The 24,189-nt window shown below is 43.6% G+C and overlaps 1 protein-coding gene across 3 annotated transcripts in view; it reads left to right on the forward strand.

Annotated features, from left to right (window-relative positions):
- Positions 1 to 24,189, forward strand: part of PCBP4 (poly(rC) binding protein 4) — a 216,026-nt gene that overhangs the window by 116,644 nt on the left and 75,193 nt on the right. The window contains exon 1 of one of the 3 annotated variants that reach the window (XM_030205844.1): positions 20,839 to 20,898. The exons of the other annotated variants lie outside the window; for them this stretch is intronic. The gene's annotated coding sequence lies outside the window, so the exon portion shown is untranslated. Of the gene's footprint in view, positions 1 to 20,838; positions 20,899 to 24,189 lie in introns of those variants that run through there. 3 annotated transcript variants of the gene reach the window in all.

Genomic DNA, 24,189 nt, shown 5'->3' on the forward strand with positions numbered 1-24,189 from the left:
AGCCCCCCCTGACCCCCCCCTCCAGCATCCTCCCAATGTCCCTGGTGGCCCAATGGGCCACAGGTAAGTCCCCCCACCTGGTGGTCTAGCCGCCATTCCCCACCCCCCTACCTGCAGTTGGAGGAGGGAGGTGGCCTCCTTCCACTTCCATTGGCACCTTATATGGTGTGAAGCCCCACCCAGCGCATCTCAGGATGCACTGGGCAGGGCTGGGTGCTGCCGTTTTCCACGCATGCTCAATTTCACTAAAAGGAGTGTGCAGGACGTGAGAAGGAAGAGAGAGCAGGACGAGCATTGTGGCAGCGCCCTGGCGCTGGACAAGGCTTCAGCTGTTGGGGGTTGGGGACCCTCACCAGCAAAACCAGGGGCCACCGAGGAAACTTGGGGGGCCTAGGCCCCCGTGGCCCCACGTAGCTACGCCACATATACAGAGCCACATTCCAAGAGTGACAATACTGCAGATGTGTATATGAAGCTGAATTCCAAGCGTGACATCACTGTGTTTTCAGGGCAGTCAATAACTGTGTATTATAATAATACTGTAGATGCTCAAGGAAACTATTTATCTTGTAGCGCTATAGAAGTGATAAGTAGTAGTAGTATTTTCAATGTTCTGGTTGCTCAGAGAGAGGAAGTGACCAAATCCAGACCCATCAGAAAACACCTTAGACTGCTCAGAGCTGACCCTATATCCCAACATTTTGCCATAACACCTAAGCCCAGGATGCAAATACAAAAGCAGATTCTTTGAATTAAACAAATGGGATAAAATTGTACACCAGGTTTTGAACGGTGATTCAGAATCTGAAGTTGGATTTAGATTTTTCAAACAGTGCACTTCAGCAATAGGTTGGCATCATATTAGCTTTACGTTCTAACCCTACTATGTTTTGCCAAACTCCCCACCCACCCACTAACACACCCACACACTACTTTGAACTAAACCCAACAAAAGAGAAAATCAGATGGCAAGAGATGGAAACAAGTTAATATAATAGGGAAGACTGCTACTTCTGATATTTCTGAGAATGTGAAACTGCTTTCAGTATTCACTTCTGTAGAGGAAGTAAATAATCTTGAACTTTACTCCAAAGATGGAATTCAAAAAATCTTAATACACACATAAAGAGGGGCACACAGTAAGTTAATAGGTGCTGTAACTGCTGTGTCTTATTTAGGAATCAGCATGTGCAGCTATAGCATTGCAGCTATAATCAACAAACAGTAACATTGACATCTTATAATAAAAGACAAAAGCGGAAGACTGTGATCCACTACGTGTAAAAGTCCTCGCAAAAAGAGTAGTAAAACCAGCAGGGCTCTTTCAAAAACAACAGGAAGACGGAAACTCAAATAAAAATGCTTTATTTTGGTAGTACCCGACATGGCACCGTGTTTTGGCAAAGTGCCTGCATCAGGGGTCTTGATGTTATATGACAGTGTATAGGGGCTTGTATGTTTGAAACACTTGCTGTCTTAAAAAAGACATCAAAGTGTAAAGAGAAACAGAAATTCAAAAAGTAAACGCTGCAAATAGTGTTCACTACATGATCAGCGCCAAAGAAAAGGGCAATTTAAAGAAAAAGGCACCAAGAAGATCTTATTTCAGCATAGAGTGTTGTTTTTCGAAGAGCCCTGCAGGTTTCACTACTCTTTTTGCGAGGACTTCTCTCTATATAAAAGGCAACACCAACGTTCTATGAAGCCTCCAGCCGGAAGTGTGAAGGGGGCGAGATATCCGGTTTCCCTATGAGTGTCTGCCCCGCCCTCTCTGTAACACAGTCAGTGAAGGAAAACAGCAGAGCACGAAATCAAATCTCTGGCTCTGTAACAGTGAAGGACTCAGAGGGGGGAGGGGAGAGAGGCCAGAGGGCAGGGACACACACACTCCCACATGCACACAGAAGAAAACATTGCTAGCCCCTGTTTCATTTGCATCAGAAACGGGGCTTTTTTACTAGTCTTATAATAAAGCATCCATGGATTTTAAATTTGTAAATAATCTGCATTAATAGCCATTTTCAAATATTAGAAAGTTCAACAGAGTAAGGTTAGCCAGAAATTTACATGCAATCTCTTACCACCATTGTCATCATGGTTGTTGGGTTTATCTCCTGCCTGGTCATGAAAAAAAAGTTGAAAATGGAAGCATTTCTACAGAGATTCTACTGTATGCAAAACTGCTTCAGAAAAAAAGCTGCACTGGGAAAGATTGACTGAAGGGGCCAAAAAGATGGATGCCACCCCTTCAAAAGGAAAAACTAGCCACTATGTTTTCACAGTAGCAGCAACAAAATCACAACCAGCAATTGAGATTGCAGCCCTTCCAAGAGAGGGTAGAAACCTGGGAACATGGGATTTGTCTAAGTGTCCTCCAGATAAGATGACTCCTCTCTTTAAAAAAAATTTAAATTAAAATTTAAAAAAATATATCAAAAAGCACTCGAAGGCCAATAAAAACTTTCCAGGCTTCTCACTGCAGAAATGCTTTAAGAAGCTCCCTGAAACTGCTTCTCTTGGTATCACCAAACTCCCACAGAGTTAAGCTTATAACTGTTCAAACAGCAGGAAACTTCCACAGAACCATGATGTCACAGAGGCAGTGACATGATTCCTGATGACATCACAGTCCAAAGGGGAGGGGCCCTGCCAGGGAAACTAGGCAACCAAACCATGCAACAAAAAACAACATGTTTAAGTTCAGGAAGGGTTTGCAGGTTCCATGGCTGATGCAGCAGCTTCTCTTATGTACATTCTGGTTTCCATGGGAGGGAAGAGAATGATATTACTCACTTTCTGCCTGGCTGTGGGTCTCCATTGCACAAGGTTCTTTTCACAGTCTATGCCAATGGTACAAGTCATTTTGTACTGGAACCCAGGGCTGTCAAGTCTAGGGACCAAATAAAAAGGGTTAGGGAGTGTGATATTTAAAAAAAAATTGTAAATGAAGGTTGATGATTTTCTCTTATTTAATTTTTTACCTCATATTTTATGGCCATTATTGTTCCATACCTTTAACAGGATTCAGAAGGGAACCGATTGCTCTTGAATTTTTTTCGGTGTGGTTAATCAGGTGGTGTAACAGACCATGAGTGGAATATCACTCAGGGCTGCCATAAGGCTTGGATAGGAAAAGGAACTACCCAAAGTGGCATGTTTTTACCAAGTCTTAAATAAATAAAATAAAGTTGGGTTGTGCCATATCATCCTTTTGAGTCCATCTGAAAGGTAAGGGGTCACTAAAAGCAACTGTTATCCTAAAGCACCATGTAGTAAGGATTTCTGTGTTTAGGTTTTAACCAACAAATGCTGATAAGATACCCCTGTGTAAAAAAAAATAAATAAAATTTAGAGCCAGCCCTAGGCATATTCAAGTGTGTTTCCTACACACAGCCCCACTCCCACCTGAAGCCCTGCTATTGGGTGCTCTAGGCTGTTGTCCACAGCACAGTGATTGAAATATTAATTGTTTGAATCACGGAGCTCTGTCTCCACAGAGCGCTGAATGGTTAAAAATCAAATGTTTGAACCACACCGACTCCATGTAGTTCAGATATTTGACCTATGCAGAGTCCCATAGATACAGAGCTCAGGGTTCAAACAGTGCGTGAGGGAGAAGGCAGTGGCGCTGGGAGAATTTATAGCAAGTAGTTCATATATAATTGCCAGGCTGGTCCTGGTTCTTCAGGACTGTGGGAAGAAAATGTAGAGATCTGGAGGGGGCAGGGGAATTGCAGAGGAAGGATAGGGTCAGTGGGGATGCAAGGACTTAGGGAGTAAGGCTGTGAGGGAATAAAGGGATTCAGGGGCTTAGGAGGAAAAGCAAGGGACGAACAGGAATTGGGTGACTGTGGAAGAAAGCATGGAATCAGGGTGGAAGAGTGGGAACTTGGATACAGAGTGGGAGACAGAACCTGGATTTGGGCCATGGCATAACTATGGCTGGACCTAGGTGGGTAGGGGCCTACCCACTTTTGGTTCAGTCCCACCCAGCAGCAGGTGGAATATGCATGAACTGAACATGTGTGTGGGGCTACTGCATTGGTGGCTGGAAGCTCACCGCCATCTTCCCAACTGTTCAGATGGCCCATGGAGCTCCGCAGAGGATGTCTTCGGCTGGCGGACCTTGGAGATCCCCGCCAGCCAAAGTATCAATTTTTAATGTGGAAGAGGGGGAGCAGGGAGAAGAAATGCATGAGACCATCCAGTCCATCCAGAAAAAAGGCTTGTCCTAAGTTTATTCGCTGAGTTCACCAGACACGGGTCTTAGTATCGGCTGATGCCAAGTTAGCTGCACCAACCTGGATATTCAGTGCCAGAGGCCAGACATGCCCCAGCATTGAATATCCAGGGTTAATTCAGCCCTTGACTCTGAGCAGCTTACAAGTTGCTTATCCCTGTGGGCTAAATATCAGGCCCCTAAAATTACAATGTATAAACAGCCTACGAACAGTAGTCTTAGATATTGGCTGTCCTAACATCACTCAGGGGCCATTTTCAAAGGCATGGTAGGGCTACCTAGTGTGAGTAGCATGTGGAAAAATACCCTGCGGTAGTTCTGCTTTTGCCGTGTGCCATCTGGTGGTAATCGGGCAGCATGAGCACATTACCACATGCTGCCCAATTATCAGATGAGTAGTGCGTGAGCCCTTACCACCTGCTAAATAGGTGGCGGTAAGGGCTCAGGCGGTAATGGCTACACACTAATTTGGAAATTACCATGTGGCCATTAATGGGGGTGGAGGAGTGGCCTAGTGGTTAGAGCACTGGTCTTGCAATTCAGAGGTGGCCAGTTCAAATCCCACTGCTGCTCCTTGTGATCTTGGGCAAGTCACTTAACCCTCCATTGCCTCAGGTACAAACTTAGATTGTGAGCCCTCCTGGGACAGAGAAACATCCAACATACCTGAATGTAACTCACCTTGAGCTACTACTGAAAAATAATAATAAATAAATAAAAATGGCAGAAATTCAGCCATTTTAGAGACACACTAAAAAGTGGCCAGAGCACATGGGAAACCCACACGCTAAAATTACTGCCAGCCACCTTTTAACACAGCTTAGTAAAAGGACCCCTAAATGGCGACGTACACACTTAATACTTTTCTATTGAGCAACGTTTCTGTTTAGAATTATGTACGATGCAGCAAACAGACTGTACTATGTGAGGTTGCTGAAGAGTGAGTAACAAAAGCTTTTCTGTTTACCTGTATAACTATGAGTGAGTTACCAAATCAGCTGATACCTTTCTGTTAGTAAAGTGATCAGCCCCAAGTGATGAGAATTAAGTAGCTGTGTTGAGAAGCACTTCTGAAAGATATACTAGGGGAGGGAGGAGGGTTGCGAAGAAGAAATATACACTGAAAGTGAGGCACACAGAAAGCTCTCTCTCCATCTCTCTCTCTCCCCCCCAGGGGGTCCTTTTACAAAGACACGCTGAAAAATGCCTTGCGGTAGTGTAGGCGCAGGTTTTGGGTGCGCGCCGATCCATTTTTTAGCCCGCCTGTAAAAATGGCCTATTCAAATTTTTGCCAAAAATGGATGTGCGGCAAAATGAAAATTGCCGTGCATCCATTTTGGGTCTGAGACCTTACCGCCAGCCATTGACCTAGCGGTACAGACTCACATGGTAACCGGGCTGTAATGACCTACTCGCGCCAAATGCCACTTGGTGCGCATCCATTACGCATGCCTGAAAAGAAAAAAGATTTTTTCAGACACGTGGATCAGACGCGTGCCAAAAATGAAATTACCGCAAGAGTCACACAGTAGTTGGACGGTAACTCCATTTTGGCGTGCGTTGGGCGCACATAGATGCTTACGCAGCTTAGTAAAAGGACACCAAAGACAGACAAATACCATAAGCCCATGAGTAAGATTTTCCCTTTGAAGCCACCATTCAAGGGAAGCGTGAACACTGCTCTGTAATGGAGTTCTTTTGCTAAGAGGCTGAGATGTTAATTCTAGTGTAACTTGAGATGCCACTGTAGTTGGTGCATGTGCAGTCTTGCCACTGGGACCATGTTGTATAATCTCAGCCAAATGGCCCAATAGCTGAAGAAAATTGTGAGCTGAGGCCCTGTGCATTTAAGTCGTTCTTTGGTGCGAGGTGCTGATGAGTTTCTACCCTGTCTGGAAGGAAAACTCTTGCTACTGTGGTGTCCAGACGAGCTCCAAAGAACTGAAGGGCCTTTACGGGAATCAGTGTTGACTTTTCAGCATTGATGAGGAACCCAAGGTTTTGAAGTGATAGCTGCTGTCACTGAGTGCTGTATCTGCATTTGTGATGGAGCAGAGTTGAGTCAGTCATCAAGATCTGAGGACACAAACCCCCAAATTCTATAAAATTGGATGCCTAAATTTCTGACTAGTGTGCAAATTTGGATACGCAAGTTATAGAATAGTGCCAGTTGTATGCCTAACTTAATTGTTAAATTAGGCACCAATTGGCATCAAATACCAATAATAGCCCTCTAGTGTCGTCAATTGGTTCTAATTGGCACTAATTTGTAGTAACAAGCAGAACTGCATTTAAGTGTCATTCTATAAGCATTGCTTTCAAAATCTGCACCCTGGTTCACAAAATCATTTACGGCGAAGCCCAGGGATACATGACAGACTTGCTCAACCTACCAACCAGAATCTCATCCGAATCAACACGTACATTTCTAAATCTGCACTACCCAAGCTGCAAAGGACTTAAATACAAATCAATCTATGCATCCAGTTTCTCCTACATAAGCACGCAACTGTGGAACACACTACCAAAAGCCTTGAAAATGACGTACAACCACCTAAACTTCCGGAAATCACTAAAAACCAACCTGTTTAAAAAAGCATACCCTACCAATCCAACTTAAATTCCTGATCTCTGCGACACAATAAAACTAAAGTACGTAATGAACATAACTCAACTCTACCGTTGCACAATTCCTTAATATGGCAATGCTACATGAACTTTTATCTTACCACAACATCACATTGTATTTGTTCACACTGGAGTCTGCAAATGCCTCTCTGGTATTATGTAAGCCACATTAAGCCTGCAACTAGGTGGGAAAATGTGGGATACAAATGTAACAAAATAAATAAAAATAAATAAGCATAGGACTAAATTCTATATATGGCGCCTGAAAAATTTCTGCCTAGGTGTATTTTGTAACTGCTCCTAGATTTAGGCACGGTTTATAGAATATGCCTAGCAGCCATGCCTGAGTCTAACTCTAGGTGTGTCCATTTATGCCAAGTAAAACTTGGTGTAAATATTGGTGCCTAAGTTAGCCACGGAGTAGGTGTAACCTATAACACTGCATGTAGATATATATAGTCACTTCACTGGCTCCCTATCCGTTTCCGCGTTCAATTCAAACTTCTCTTACTGACCTATAAGTGCATTCACTCTACCGCTCCCCAGTATCTCTCCACTCTTCTCTCTCCCTACGTCCCCCCTCGGGTACTCCGTTCAGTGGATAAATCTCTCTTGTCTGTCCCCTTCTCCTCTACTGCTAATTCCAGACTCCGTTCCTTTTATCTCGCTGCACCTCATGCCTGGAATAGACTTTCCGAGCCTGTACGTCTAGCCCCGTCTTTGACCGTTTTCAAATCCAGGCTAAAAACCCACCTCTTTAACGCTGTTTTTGACTCCTAACCACTTTTCACTTGCCCTGTACCCTTTTATCCCCATACCTCTCAGTTGTTCTGTCTGTGTGCCTGTCCTATTTAGATTGTAAACTCTTTGAGCAGGGACTGTCTTTTTCATGTTTGGTGTACAGCGCTGCGTATGCCTTGTAGCGCTACAGAAATGATAAGTAGTAGTAGATTTTCAGAATGCCCACAGCCCACCCATTCCACACCATGGCTCTGCTCCCTTTTTGGCAGCGAGCGTTAGAATTTATGCACACCACCTAGCCAGTTGTGCGTGTAAATTCTAATTAATGCTAATCAGCGTCAATAATTTCTTGTGGCAATTATAGGTGCTGATTGGCTTATGTAATTACATTACGTGTGCAAATCCAGAATATGACCAGATTTGCTCGTGCTATAGAGAATCTGGGGGACAGCATCTAACTCCTTTAGTGCACAACTACAAAAAGGTTGTGCCCATAGGCGGGTCAGGGGTGTGTCTTGCAGTTGCATAAATTACAGAACGCAATCACTTATGTGCACAACTGCCAACTTTAGGCACTAGCATTTTTTACACCAGCCATTCACATGGCATAAGAGCTCATGACTAAATTTAGGCATGCACATGCCAACTTGCACCCTCCTATTCTGTGGTGAAGGCGGTTGGCTTAGCAGAGTTTAAAAAGGGTTTGGACGGTTTCCTAAAGGACAAGTCCATAGACCGCTACTAAATGTACTTGGAAAAATCCACAATTTCGGGAATAGCATGTATAGAATGTTTGTACGTTTGGGAAGCTGCCAGGTGCCCTTGACCTGGATTGGCCGCTGTCGGGGACAGGATGCTGGGCTCGATGGGCCTTTGGTCTTTTCCCAATATGGCATTACTTATGTACTTATTATGAAATTTTGCGCGCAATCGGTTTGTACAATTTACCCCCCAAATGCCCCTTTCCTTTCTAGTTCTGATGCAGAGACAACTACATTTGTGAAAACACAAGGAGCTGATGAGGACAAAAGGGGAGAACTTTGTGTTGGAAATGGTGATGAGAGGAATGTGAATCTGTGGTTTAGATGAATTGGTAAGTCAGTGTAGGCATCCTTGAGGTATTGCAGGAGAATAGTGGCGAGGGAGCTGATCTTGAATTTCTCTTCTTTGATGAATCAGTTCAGACTCCTGTGAGTCAACAAGGAGTTTCTTTTGCGGTGTTTAACACAAGTCGATACTTTATGAGCTGTACAGAAATAGCATTTAAACAATTTTGCAAATTATGTTTTTTGTTCCCATTTACATAATTTTCTGTTCATCGCCTTGATGTTTATTTGAAAGGTGGCCTATCAAATCCTGCTAAAAATAAATCCTCAGCATATGGCTCAAACTCTCTCCACTTGGATCTTAGCTGAAAAGAAGCAGCTATCTCTGGGGTGGATAACCCGTATGGCTGCCAGAGAAGCTTTCAAAGAGGGAAGGGAAAAGAAAAATTTGTTATTATCACATATACTTTTTAAAATGGCTGGCATTGAAAAGGAGTCAGTTAGTAAAGGTAAGTCTATTGACTGATTGGGATAGTAGAAGAGGGTTAGTGGGGGATGCAGATTGGAAGGGTAGGTAGGAGGCTGAGTGCATATGTGTGTGTTGGAGGGGTTAATGAGCGGGTAGGTGGGAGGATAGATTGGTGGAGAAACGGAGATCAGTGAGTGGATGGAGGTTTAGATATCTCTGATCCAGGGGTTTCTGGGCAGAGGGTCGTCGGCATTGGGGCCCTGGTTCTGGGCAGTGCCTCCACATTTTTTAATTCAATGTTTAGAAATATAAGCTAAACTTAACTTCCGTCTCTAACCACTGCACTTAGAACCAGGTATAAATTTAGGGGCTTTACAGTATTTTAAGTGTACCTTCTGGGGTAAAGAGATTCACTAAGCTTAGCATACCATTTTATTCCTATTTTGGTAGACCTTCTGCCTTGACATGGTTTTTTTTTTAAACTTACAAAATAACATAGTAAATGATGGCAGACATCCAGTCTGCCCAGAAAGGTTGCCAGGGTTGAACTTCCTGTTCCCTGGTCTGATCATTTTCTTCTTACGTTCCAGTTCACTATTGCCTCTATACAATAGGGGTATGGGGCACCGCATTATACTGGTTTCAAACTTTTCTCTCCAACAAAGTTAACCATGTGTACAGTCTTGTTTCCTCCTCTTTTCCTTTTACCTTGTCCTGTGGGAGTCTCCCAGGGCTCAGTTTTGGCTTCTCTATTCTTCAATATTTTCCTTCTCTTCTGTTCTTTCTCATGTATTCCATAGGCCTAGAAGTATTTGAATATGCTGACAATATTCAACTCCTAACATGGACTGACCCCTCAAATACTGCTTCTATTCAATCGTTCACCTCATGTTAGATCGGATAGCCACTTGGTTACATAACTTTCTACTAAATTTCAGGAAATGTACAGGACTCATCCACTCTCGCTTTGATTCTTGTTCCCTGACTTGCCCTATTACCATAGCCAACAGTCCTCTCTCATTGGTGTCTTCAGTCAGAGTCCTGGGTGTCAGCTTGGATGAAGGTCCGACTTTCCATCCACACATATACAGCGTCATCTGTCGTTGCTTCTTTAAATTAAAAATGCTGTATTCAGTTCGACATCTGTTCACTACCTCAGCTCTCTGTATTCTTCACTCCTTGGTACTCTCATTCCTTGGCTATTGTAGTGTCCTACTTCATGGACTTCCTAAAAAAGATATTCATCGACTTCAACTAGTTCAAAACGCAGCTATATGTTTTCTTCATGGCTCGTTGCAGTACGATCACAGCACCCCTCTTCTCCGTGTAGAGAATTGATTTCCTGTTTCCCTTAGAACCTTATCCTTCAGGTGCACAAAGTTTATCATTCTGGTCATCCTCCCTATCTGTCCCAATATCTTCTCCCCTACCACCCTTCCCGGGCCCTTCACTCTTCCCAGGCTCACCTCCTTCAGGTTCCATCATTCCGTCAAATCCATCTCTCTTTTACATGTATTCTTCACGCATTCTACACTTATTCTTCTACACATATTCAGCATAGCTGGACCTCAACTCTGGAACACCATTCCTCTGGCCCTCTGGCTTGAAATCTCTCTCCAGATCTTTAAAGCCCAGCTCAAGACCCAACTTTTTACTATGGCCTTTGACTCCTATAAAGCTTCGCTGCCTGCTGGCTCGGTTGCCCCTACGTAGTGGTGTCCTATCCTTCCCCCCTCCCCCTGACCCTCTTCCTATACTCTTTTTTCTTTTTCCTGTCCTGAATGGAATTCTTTTCTGTTTCCACAATTATTTATTAAATTTGTATTGTAAACCAAGCTGATGAGCTTCCCATGAGCAGTATATCAATCTTATAATAAACTTGGAAACTTGCAGCTCTGTGCAGGTTACCCTTTCCCCCTCAGGTGCAAATAAGTACATGTATATACTATGTAAATCACTGTGAATGTAGTTGCAAAAACCACAGAAAGGCGGTATATCAAGTCCCATTTCCCTTTCCCTTTGTTGTTAGGATTATACCTGCTGCTTGGTGCAAGTTACCTCCTACTATCCCTCTAAGCTCTTTTTTTTCTGTGTGAGTCAGTTTTCTCTCGAGTGGAATTACTCTACACTTTTATTCCATCCTCTTCCCATATAGGGATCCTCTGTGTTTATCCCATGCCTTTTGAATTCCATCACAAAGGACACAGCGAAGATGACACAGGAATAAAGTCTTGAGATGATGTAGGTAAACGTCCAAGTTTATTATGTGACTCAATCCACACGTTGAGTCCAAGAAAAAATAATGTAAAAAAAAGAGACTAGATACAACCGTGCTTCGGCCAACCGGCCATGTCGAGTCTCTTTTTTACATTATTGTCTTGGACTCATCGTGTGGATTGAGCCACATAATAAACTTGGACTTTTACCTACATCATATCAAGTCTTCAATCCTGTGTCATCTTCGCTATGTCCTTTGTGATTTTAGATCTGCGAAGACTGTGTTCTCCTGTGTTTACATCGATTTTGAATTCCATCACCATTTTCATCCTCATCCCCCCTTCCTGTGGCAGAGCATTGCAGGCATCCACCCTCTCCACGAAAAAGTATTTTCTGCTGTTGCTTTTCAGTTTCCCACCTTTCAGCTTCATTTCATTTCCTCTTGTTTTATAGTCTCTCCATTTCTGGAAAAGGTTTGTTTCAACATTTTCAACAGATACAGTATGAACATCTGTATCATATTTCCCCTGTCCTTTCACTCTTCCCCTACTGCATTTGCACATTATGATGATTAAGAGGCAGATGCACTAAAGCTTAATGAGCCTTTAATGACCCTCCAACGAGGAAAATTTGATCCGTTGCATGCATCATAGGGTTTTTACCGAGGAAGCTAGCAGCTAACGAAAACGGAATGGAGATGAGCAATTAGTGTAAAAACCCCATTGAAACGAGATGCACTAACCTTTTCCAATTGCCTTTACGCAGGAAAAAGGCAGGAAATCTAACGAGAGGTCTGGACCTCTCGTTAGGACAGCTCTGTGCCAGGAAAAATCGTAAAGTGAAACTTTGAGCCAATCCCAGCGCATTAGCAGAGCTAAAAGCGCTGTGATTGGTCCAAAGGATGTCAAAAAACACATCAAATAAAAAAAATAAAAAAAGGATCGGGAGGGGGCAAGGGCACTCATCAGGAGCGTCCTGTATGGACGGCCATGCCCCCCCCCCCCGCTGCTCCCCACTGTCCGCCACTTCCCCCCCCCCCCACACGAGAAAGCGAAATTCTGGCAGCCCCGGTCCCCCTCCCTTCCTGTTCTTGTGTTTTGCAAAGCTAACTCCGCCTCCCGTCATTCTTCCGCCCCGTGCCCCACTGCCCCCCCTGAGGTCGACTACGCCGCTCCCCCTCTCCACCGAGACCCCCCTCCCTATTACCGACCCGAGCAGCGCTTCTCACCTCTTTCTGAAGCGCTGCACGGGCAGGAAGATCTGTTGTGTTGGTCGCAGAGTCTCCATGATGTCTCTTCTTCCCTGGCCTAGGCCCCGCCTTCTTCTGACGTAGTTAAACCTCCTGATCCTTTGTTTTTGGATTTTGCTGACCGGGTAGCCACGTGTATGTGTTGTGGCTTTTTTGTTTGTTTGTTTTTACGTTTGCAGCATGCGCAGAGCAGCCAGCAAAACGCTTGGCTGCTCTGCGCATGATTTAGGGGCCGATTACCGATGTGTATTGTGATTCTTTGATACATTGTACGTTTCAATACCGATCTGAGCATGTGTGACTTTTTTTTTTGGTGCATTCTTCGTTTTTTTAAAATCGTTAGGGACTTTAACGATTTTGATTTTTTTACGTTTGGTTGCTGCATCTGCCTCTAAGTGGGCACCTCATTGCAGTCGCCAGGATGCCACACAGGGAGTGTGTATTCTGTAAGGGTATATGGATGCCCAGAATCCATTAAAGAATACTAGAGTAGCCTGGTTTTGGCATGCCTTAGATTTACACACCTTCAGTTACACCAGTCATAGACCTGGCATGACTGAAAACATCTAAATGCAGCAAAGGCACAGGTATGTTACACTATTCTGTAAGACACATCCAAAATCACTAAGAGGACGAAAGTAATCATGTTTCTATGGTTGCATAGCAATCACGGTAGTACGCCACTCTGTCTGTTGTAAGGATTTGTAGTCTTTTTAAAGAATGTATCCACTTTTAACAACTTTGTGAAGCTTTGTTGCTACATTTGGGCTTTTCATCTGTATACAGACTCCTGAGGCAGGCACTCTGTGCCGAAACACAGTGCCATGTTGAGTCATTATTGTAAGGAATAAATTGTTTATGACTACTTTCTTTCATCCTTCTGATGATTTTGGATGTGTCTTGTTGACCACGCTACTTCCTTGTTTGACTTGTCACATTTGTAGTGGTCCTTGTTCCTCCACTCCAGTGGTCAAACCCTACACTATTCTGTAAGTTATCTGATCGATATTCAAAATGATTCAACTGGCCAGATATGGCCATTGACCGGTTAAATCACTAGGTTGGGATTATCTGTTAATTTTCAGCACCACGGAAAATGACTGGTTAGCGCCTAACACAAAACTGGCTATTTTAGAGGCATTCTGGGGCCTGAGTCAGCACTTGGTCAGTTAAGTGCCGATATTCAGCACTTAACAGGCCAGGGTAACTGCAGAAATGGGACTGCAGAAAAGTCAGTGCTATCTTTATGCTGTAACCCATGGCGGGTTAAGTACTGAATATTGACTTAACTGGCTATGCCTTAGCCAGCTCCACAAAAACCAGCATTGGCTCCGCAGCAATTAGCAAAATGCTCACTAAGGGCCAGAATCTATAAATGGTGTCTAAAAAAAGAGGTGCATCCAAAAATAGCATTAGCACTATTCTAAAACTGCACCCAAGTGCTGGGGAACACGTCTACATTTAGACATGGCCATTTTATGCCACTGAAAACCTGGTGTAAATACCTGCATCTAAATGTTTGTTTGTTTGTTTGTTTGTGACATTTATATCCCACATTATCCCAAACAAGTTTGAGTTCAATGTGGCTTACAATAAACAGTATAGGATACATAACAAAGAATAATGCATAAGAAAGTAATTTGTTGTAAGAATCTAATTTTACAATACAATATCATAAACATACTTTTGGATAGCTATGGATGTTTTAATGTTTAGAAAATCTATTATGAATGAGAAATTGTACATGAAGCAAAGAGAAAATTAATGGTAAATAGAGTAATAACCAATTCAGGTAATAATTAATTGTTTGAGATATGGTTGTTCTCTGTGAGGGTTTGTTTGACTAGGAACTTTTTGAGGATTTTACGGAATCTAGTATATTCCTGTATATTTCTTATTTTGGGTGGGAAGGAGTTCCACCATTTATTTATTTGTTTATATTTATTTGTTGCATTTGTATCCCACATTTTCCCACCTATTTGCAGGCTCAATGTGGCTTACAATGTTCCGTCATGGCTTTCGCCGTTCCAGAGTAGAAGATACAATTGGTGTTACATAGAGAACATGGATGATTATAATTGAATTAAGCAAACAGATATAGTAAGAAAACATTCGGAAAATAAAGTAGAGTGGTAATGTGTCACAATTTCAGTTACTGATCATTGTGGTATGCCTTGTCGAAGAGATAGGTCTTCAGTGATTTATGAAAATTCATTCGTTAATAAATTTTAAGTTAAGTGGCAATGCATTCCATAATTGCGTGCTCATGTAGGAAAAGCTGGACGCATGTATTAGTCTGTATTTTAGTCCTCTGCAGTTGGGGAAGTGAAGATTAAGGAATGTTAGGGCTGATTTTTTGGCATTCCTGGGTGGTAAGTCAACAAGGTCTGACATGTAGGCCGGGGCGTCTCTGTGAATGATTTTATGAACTAGAGTGCAGACCTTGAACGTGATACGTTCTATGAGAGGAGGAAGCTAGTGTAGTTTTTCTCTTAGGGGTTTTGCACTTTCGTATTTTGTTTTTCCAAATATGAGTTTGGCTGCAGTGTGTTATGATCGTGGTCAGAACCCCTCTCAAACTTACCTTTTTCCTGGGGTCAGCTTCTTAGCTGGCTTCTGTTTCTTTTGTCTGTCCTTTCTGAGCTAGCTCTCTCTCTCTATGCTGGCAGCTTCCAGCAGCATGACTCTAATTGTTTCACTTTACTACAGCTGTGTGTGTGGACTGAGTTAGCTGTACCTCTCTTTGGGTGTACTGGCTTCAAGTGCTTCACGGTGCTGCATTGGTGTGGGTTGGGCCTCTCTGGGTTTCAGTGTGCTGTCTGCCTGGGTCTAGGGAGTGTGATATCATCAGGGAGGGCCTTGATAAGGAAGTGGTGTTCCTCCCTTCAGGGCCTTTGCAACGTTGCGTTTGCTTTTGCTACTTGCTATAGGGCCAGGTCAGTGTTAGTGCAGAGTGCAATTGTGACTTGTACGTGTTTAGCTCCCTTGCTTTTTCCCTTTGGCTCCCCTGCTTTCCCTGTTGTTACGGTGAGAAGCACTTCTTTAGTGTAGTGCTGGAGTTTGGTGCTTGGAGCCAGGGGCGTATCTGGAATCCGGCGGTAGGGGGGGCCACAGCCAGAGAGGGGGGGCACATTTTTGCCTCCCTCCCCCCCCCCCCGCCGCCGCCGCCGCCGCCTCTCTCCACCCCCTCCCCGCCGTCAACCCTCCCCCGCTGCTTACTTTTGCTGGCGCCGAGGTCCGACCCGCAATCTCCGTTTTTCGTCTTCCTCCGTGGCCATGCTTCCAGGAAGTAACACTGCAGTGCTGATTCGTTGAATCCAGTTCGACGTCTGACGTCAGACGTCGAACTGGATTCAACGAATCAGCACTGCAGTGTTACTTCCTGGAAGCATGGCCACGGAGGAAGACGAAAAACGGAGATTGCGGGTCGGACCTCGGCGCCAGCAAAAGTAAGCAGCGGGGGAGGGTTGACGGCGGGGAGGGGGGCCAGGGCGAAATCTGCGGGGGCCCAGGCCCCTGTGGCCCCACGCAGATACGCCCCTGCTTGGAGCACCCTTGTTAGTTTAGTGCTTAGGAAGCACCTTTGTTGTTTGTGTATTTGGCTTTCCTGCTTGTTCCCTTGTGGCTCCCCTGCTCCCCTGTTAGTTTCTGTTAGAAGCACTTCTGTGGGTTTAGTGCTTGGTTAGTTTAGTGCTGTAGGGCACAGCTGTAGCTTGGTGCTTAGGAAGCACCTTTGCTAGTTCTTGTGTTTTTTCTTCCTTGCTTTTCCCTTGTGGCTTCCCTGTACTTCTGTTAGTGTAGGGCGTAGGGGCACCCCTGTTAGTTTCTGTTAGGAGCTCTGCTGTTAGTGTAGGGCTAGATCTGAATCCTGATTGAGAGCTGTGGAGGATTGAGAATTTATTTAAGTAGTCGGTGAGCTGTTTGGTCACCATGCCTTCCATTAGTTTGGTTATCAGAGGGATAGATGCTACTGGGCAATAATTGGTTAAGTCACTTGCACATTTCTGTGGGTCTTTAGGTATAGGGGTAAGTAAGATATTTCCTTTATCCTTTGGGAAGAGCCCATTTTGTAGCATATAATTCAAATGCATCGTGAGGTCTGATATGAGTTGTTGAGGGGTGAATTTTATGAGGTTATTAGGGAATATGTCAAGTTTGCATTGGGACTTGGCAAATCTTTTGAGCGCCTGGGAGATGGTATCATCCGAGAGTGTGTCGAAGTTGGTCCATGTTCTGTCAGCTGGATATTCACCAAGGATTGGGTCTAGACAATCAAGGAGATTTACATAGTCGATGGTATTGACAGATAGCGTAAGTCGTAACTTTACAATTTTCTCTTTGAAGTATTTCACAAGATTGTCTGCGGATGGGGTATCTATGCTTTTAGAAGTAACCGGTGTAGTATTTAGTAATATATTCACAAGTTGGAAAAGTTTATGTGTATCCTTGTAATTTGGTCCAATTTTAGTTTTGTAATATAATCTTTTAGTTTGTCTAGTGGTGTACTTGTATTTTCTTTGTAGTTGTTTCCAAGCGTTAAGTGTGGAGTCATCTTTCTTTTTATTCCATGCTCGTTCTAACCTTCTAACTTGTGTTTTTAGTTTTTTTCAGTTCTTCAGTGAACCATGGTATTGAGTTCTTTCTGTGTGAGGTTCTAGATTGAAGTGGTGCTATGTTGTCTAATATGCTTTTGCATTTGTTGTCCCATTCTTGAAGAAATTGGTTTGATTCTGTTAGTGCAGTCCATTCATTATTATAGAATTGTTGCCAGAATGTTGTTGGGTCTATTTTGCCTCTCATGGTATGTTACTCATTCCTGTTTGTGGTGCAAATCTTTTATTCGCCATCGAAGGGAAAGGTTTGCTTTGCAGTGGTCGGACCATGGTATCGCTGTCCAATTAGTATCTGTTAATGCAAGATTTAGGTCTGAGGAGAATTTGTATGTAATGATGTCTAGTGTGTGTCCTTTAGTAAGGGTAGGCTGCGTAGCTGGGCAATGAAGACCCCATAGTTGGAAGAAATCCTTGCATTCACGCACATTTATTGAGTTAGGATCTTCAAGGTGAAGGTTGATGTCCCCTGCTATAAGAAGGTTAGAGGTAGAAACACATGAGTTTGATATAAAGTCCATAAGGTGTGTTTGGCAGTCCTGCCAGTTACCTGGTGGTCTATACAGCAGGACTACGTTTAGGTGGTCATATAAGTTTGGGTGATTGATTCTAATGAGGCAATTTCAAGTTGGGGAAGTATGGATTCGGCTATAGTTGTAACGATGAAGTGGGATCTATAGATTATGGCTATACCTCCTCCTCTTTTTCCCTTCCTTGTCCAGTGGGTAATTTTGTAGCCTGGGAGGCATAAATCTAAAATTATTGGGTCTTTAAGGTCATGAATCCAGGTTTCACTGATGAATAGAAGATCAAGATTGTCTGTTGTGATCCAGTCAGTGATTGTCGTTGTTTTGTTAACTACTGATCTGGCATTTATATAACCCAGTTGGATTGATTGGTAGGGTTCGGTTGAGGACGAAGATGAGTTAAATTTTATTAGTTGTCTATCCTCTTGGTGTCTGGGTTTATTGTGTCCTTTCTTTCCTTTCTGTTGGTTGTATCCGTGTGTGGTAGATTTTCCTTTTAATTGGTTGTTATTCTTTTGGGCGGGTGGATTGTATTTAGGTTGTCTATCGGGTTCGTGTACTAGGTAAGTGAAGTCTGCAGAGTGGACAGTTTTGAAGATCACTTTTTTGCAATTTGGGAGGTGTAGTCTGAGATAGTTTCTTGCCTCATATTTAGTGTATCTTTGAGGCAAGTTTATTAATGGTACCATATAGTCTGGAGCTGTACCATTTAGTATTTGAAAGATAAAGATACATAATTTGAAGGTGATTCTCGTTTTAATGGGAAGCCAGTGTAATTTGATTAATAAAGGGGAGGCACTTTCAAAACGTTTGTTGGGCAGACTGTAGATGCGTTCCCCCAAATTCTATAACCACATGAGTAAATTTGAGGAAAGCCCCTGAAATGCCCAGACTCCTCCCATGGCCACACCCCCTTTTTAGGCGCATTAGAATTTACATGCACCTCTTTTTAGAATACACCTAAAAAGATGCACGCGTAAATTCCAATGATTGCCGATTAGTGCTAACAATTGATTATTAGCTAATTATCATCACTGATTGGCTTGTTACTCAAGGCGCATGTGTGAATTGGGCACTCATTAAATTTAACACACACAACTTGCCATGTCTTATATAGAATCCAGGGTAAATGCAAAACTTGGTACTTTGCCCATGCCTCCCTTGAATTTGCGCACTATAGTGCATATTTATTTAATTTAGATTTGCTCTCACTTTTTCAGTATTAGCTCAAGGCGAGTTACATTCAGGTACATTGGATATTTCTCTGTCCCAGGAGAGCTCACAAACAATCTAAATTTGTACCTGAGGCAGTGGAGGGTTAAGTGACTTGCCCAAGATCACAAGCAGCAGTGGAATTAGAGCCAGCCACTTCTGGATGTCAAGACCAGTGCTCTAACCACTAGGCCACTCACTCCTCCACTCCTAGGTCACGCCACAAGAAAGGTCAACAAGTTGCAGGTGAGACCCTTTTATTGGGTTAACATTAAAAAGGCACCGCCTGCAACTTTATGGCTGACCTATATTTCTACATATTCAAATGGACTAAAACATACACACACCCTTATAGAATAGAGCTTTGAATGCTTACATATATAACATAGTAAGTGTCTGCCCAACACATTCATTATCAATTCTAATTAAATCAACAATGAACGTGATATTATATATTTGATCATGGTCTTTCTTGGTTGTTTCTGGGACACAGACCATAGACGTCGCCGTCAAAGCGTATCCGAATCCGTCTTGTTATTTGCGGCACACAGACTGTAAGAGTCTGCCTGGCACTGTCCTCACGGTCCAGATTACTGAAGTTTCTGTCGAAGTTCTCGCCAGCCTAGCCTACAACTGGATTGCTATATGCGGGACTCAGACTGTACAAGCCATCCCAGCACCATCCTTAGTTGATACAGCCAAAGTTGCCATCTAAGCACCAGTTGACATGCAAAAACATATGCAACCCTTTATGGGGTTTTATAATGCCAAAAGTTATAGAAGAAAGTGGGATGTTTGACCACGGACATACAAAACCCGCCACAGTTTCTTTCTCCACCACCTCCCTATACATGTTAGTTTTTGACACATATATGCATGCAAGTACCTAGTTATGGAATTGCCACTTATTACTACTACTACTTATCATTTCTATAGCGCTACTAGATGTACGCAGCACTGTACATCTGAACATGAAGAGACAGTCCCTGATCGACAGAGCTTACAATCTAATTAGGACAGACAAACAGGACAAACAGGAGATAAGGGAATATTAAAGTGAGGATGATAAAATAAGGGTTCTGAACAAGTGAATAAGGGTTAGGAGTTAAAAGCAGCATCAAAAAGGTGGGCTTTTAGCTTAGATTTGAAGATGGCCAGAGATGGAGCTTGACGTACCGGCTCAGGAAGTCTATTCCAGGCATATGGTGCAGCAAGATAAAAGGAACGGAGTCTGGAGTTAGCAGTGGAGGAGAAGGGTGTAGATAAGAGAGATTTACCCAATAAATGGAGTTCCCAGGGAAGAGTGTAGGGAGAGTTGAGAGTGGAGAGGTACTGAGGGGCTGCGGAGTGAATGCACTTATAAGTAAATAAGAGGAGTTTGAACTGTATGCGGAAACGGATAGGAAGCCAGTGAAGTGACTTGAGGAGAGGGCTAATATGAGCATAATGACACTGATGGAATATTAGTCGTGCAGCAGAATTTTGAACAGATTGAAGAGGAGAGAGATGGCTAAGTGGGAGACCTGTGAGAAGCAAGTTGCAATAGTCTAAGCGAGAGGTGAGAAGAGTGTGGATCAGGGTTCTGGTAGTGTGCTCAGAAAGGAGCGTATTACTTCAAGAGATAGCTTTACTTTTAATGCAGTAATAGAGAAACTGTGAACTAAATTTTAGCATACATATTTTACTACAGTTTCATTAAATTGGTCTGTCACAGTCTTACAGAGATTTAAGTCCACTCTTGGCCTTTTAACGCAGAAGCACTTACTGAAATTAGAACCAACAATAAAGTTCAGACTTATAAGACAGCCCAGACAAAGATCTGTCTGCTACTTTAATTTATAGGAAAAGTCAGCATCCTGGCTGACCCTGTCTCTTTTAGAAACATCAAGTCCAGCAGAGCTTTATGACTAACCCAGAGAGAGACAGCCCTAGTTAGGTATTATGCTGGGCTAACTCACAGTAAGTAGACATTTTACAAATGGAAAAACCTTTAACTTTAATCAAACTGTTGCTGGGTTTATCTTGCCCTCTAGATTCAAAGCCAGGTTCAAAGACAAGAAAGGGACAGTAGCAGGAGGTAGAGAACTTTGTCAAGGAGGAAGTCAGTACAGGAGAGAACATGAAAGCCATGAGACTGAAACACTGTCATTGAATCCAGTTGCATAACGGTCCTGTGTTAAACCTCTTACCCCAAAAGTTAGGAAACCAGTTTCACATTAGAAAATTAATTGTTGCTAGTCATGGTCACATGCATTTAAAGCTGTTTTGAAAATGGTTTCAAATCTTTTGCACAGCAATTGAAGTGTTGCATTATAATGATTTCTTGATCAGGTTTAGGTTTGTATTTCACTATTCTAGAGGCTCCTTTATTCCACTGCCACTCTGTTGGAATCCTGCCATGCGTTAGCTGTCCATAGGTTTGAGAGACAGGCTTTTTCCAGGAGAAGTCTATCTTCCTGCCACCTTGGTATCCCTAAGGTCAGGTTTGTTACTATGATTCTGGTAGGCTTTTTCTGCCAGGGTGACTTTGAAGGGAGAATTTAGTCCTTCACAGTAATATGGGGATATGCATGTACAGCATGAGAGTAATTGGAGGATTAAAGAAGTATGATCATGTATACCCAATGTTAAGACAGCTTCATTAACTTCCAGTAGTATATTATGGTCCAATTATGTTGTTAATTTTGTTTTAAAGATATGATTGGGTTTAAGACGTATATATCTTTAGGATAGTAACATAGTAAATGATGGCAGATAAAGATCCTCATGGTCCATCCAGTCTACCCAACAAGGCGACCAGAGCTGCACTTTGTACAGGTTGCACTCCTTCAATGTTAAACACTGGTATTACAAACAGGGCAGTGGGCAATTTGCCATCATGCCAACCACATATGGGTAGTTATATGTGATGTAATCTTGGAACACAATACCACATACAAGCTAAGTTTCCACAACAGCATGCCAGTAGTCTGAAGAATGGTTCTATTATTAAGTCCACAGTATAGTAAAATTTATTATCATTATATGATTAAATTAACAATCCAAACAAAAAATTACTAGATACCATTTTACTTGCCAGAGGAGGTGGTAACAGTGGTTGGCGTATCTGGGTTTAAAAAAGGTTTGGACAAATTCCTGGAGGAAAAGTCCATAGTCTGCTATTAAGACAGACGATGAGAGTTAGAGCTGAGAGAATTAGTCAATTGGGTGTAAGATGTCTTCCCCTCCCCTATTGAGATACACGACACCAACATAGGATATGACTATGTTGTAAAATACACATACTTGATCTTGATCTGTTTTTGCCATTTTCAGGACACAGACCATAGAAGGTCTGCCCAGCACTGGCCATACTTTCCAACTACTGGAGATACAGTCTAAGCACCACTCCTGCCCATCATAACATCAAACAAACCTTTTCCATAGATGGGAAGGCGGTAGAACTAGAGGACATGAAATGAGATTGAAGGGGGACAGACTCAAGAAAAATATCAGGAAGTATTTTTTCACGGAGAGAGTGGTGGATGCTTGGAATGCCCTCCCACGTGAGGTGGTGGAGATGAAAACGGTAATGGAATTCAAAAATATGTGGGATAAACATAAAGGAATCCTGTTCAGAAGGAATGGATCCTCAGAAGCTTAGCGGAGATTGGGTGGCAGAGCCGGTGGTGGGAGGCGGGGCTAGTGGTTGGGAGGCGGGGCTAGTGCTGGGCAAACTTCTATGGTCTGTGACCTGAAAATGGCAGATACAAATCAAGGTAAGGTATACACAAAAAGTAGCACATATGAGTTTATCTTGTTGGGCATACTGGATGGACCATGCAGGCCTTTCTCTGCCGTCATCTACTATGTTACTATAACTTATCAACAGCCATGAGGTCATTTAAGTTGTTTTGATTCCATCCTCTTTCTATTTATTTAGGGACCCCCTGTGTTCTCCCATTTATTCCATAACTATTTTTGTCTCCACCACCTCCACTGGGAGGGCATTTCAGGCATCTACCACTCTCTCTGTAAAAAAAGTATTTTCTGATGTTACTTCCAAATCTACAACCTTGCTACCTCAATTCATGTAGTTCTACCACTTGGCCATCTCTGGAAAAGATTTGTTTGTTTATTAACTTTCAAGTATTTAAATGTTTGTATCATATCTCCCTCCTGTCCCCCCTTTCCTCTAGGGTATATATATTCAAGTCACTTATCATATACTTTTGGCACAAACCCTATACCATTTTTGTCGCCTTCCTCTGAACCACTTCAAATCTTTTTATGTTGTTAGTGAGATACAGCCTCCAAAACTTAACACAATACTCCAAGAGGAGCCTCGCAAATGACTTCTATAGGGATATTAACATCTCCAGTGGCGTAGGAAGGGGGGGTAGGGTGGTCCGCCCCGGGTGCACGCCGCTGGGGGGGGGGTGTCATCTCCGCTTGTTCACTGCTCTCTCTGCCCCGGAACAGGTTACTTCCTGTTCCGGGGCATAGAGAGCAGGGGAACCAACGGAGCCGACGCAGCTCCCAGCGACTGCACTCTGGGCGGAGCGGTCCTCCCGCCCGCATCCCTTGGTAAGACTGCGCTCCGGGGGGGGGGGGGGGGGGTTGCGCGCTCCATGGGGGGTGGATTTGAGAATTTCCCCAGGGGATTACTAGAACTGATTCAGAGGCGGGAGGGAGAACCGCAGGAGGGGGAGGGGAATGAGCTCAGCCCAGAGGGAGGTTTAGGAGAGAATAAGTGACAGTGGATGTCATAGTTAGGGTGGAGTTGGAAGGTTATAAAAGTGATAGGATTAATGAGCATATGGTCTTTGGTTGTCTTCACCCCCCCCCTCCCCCCCGCTAGGACCTGTGAGGAGATGGGGGCAGTGCTGTAGCGAGGGCTAATGACATCCGGGGCGCAACCCCCCCCCCCCCCCCCCGGACCGCTTTCTTACCTGCGGGAGGGCCGATCCGCCCTCGAGTGCACGTCACTCGGAGCTGCGTCGGCCCTGCTGGTTCCCTGCTCTCTCTGCCCCAGAACAGGAAGTAACCTGTTCCGGGGCAGAGGGAGCAGGGAACCAGCGGGGCCGGCACCCCCCGAGCGCGTGCACCCGGGGCAGACCGCCCCTCCCACCCTTCCCTTCCTACGCCACTGGATGGGGGTATCCTGATCAGGCCCAATAACCTAAGCCTGAACCAAGGAATATTTTCTGTTAATAAAAGCAGTAACTGTGAGGACAGCTCCGGGTGGATAGAAAGGGTTAACCCTCCCCC

This window comes from Microcaecilia unicolor, chromosome 6 (genome assembly GCF_901765095.1).
Source record: "Microcaecilia unicolor chromosome 6, aMicUni1.1, whole genome shotgun sequence".
NCBI lineage: Eukaryota > Metazoa > Chordata > Amphibia > Gymnophiona > Siphonopidae > Microcaecilia > Microcaecilia unicolor.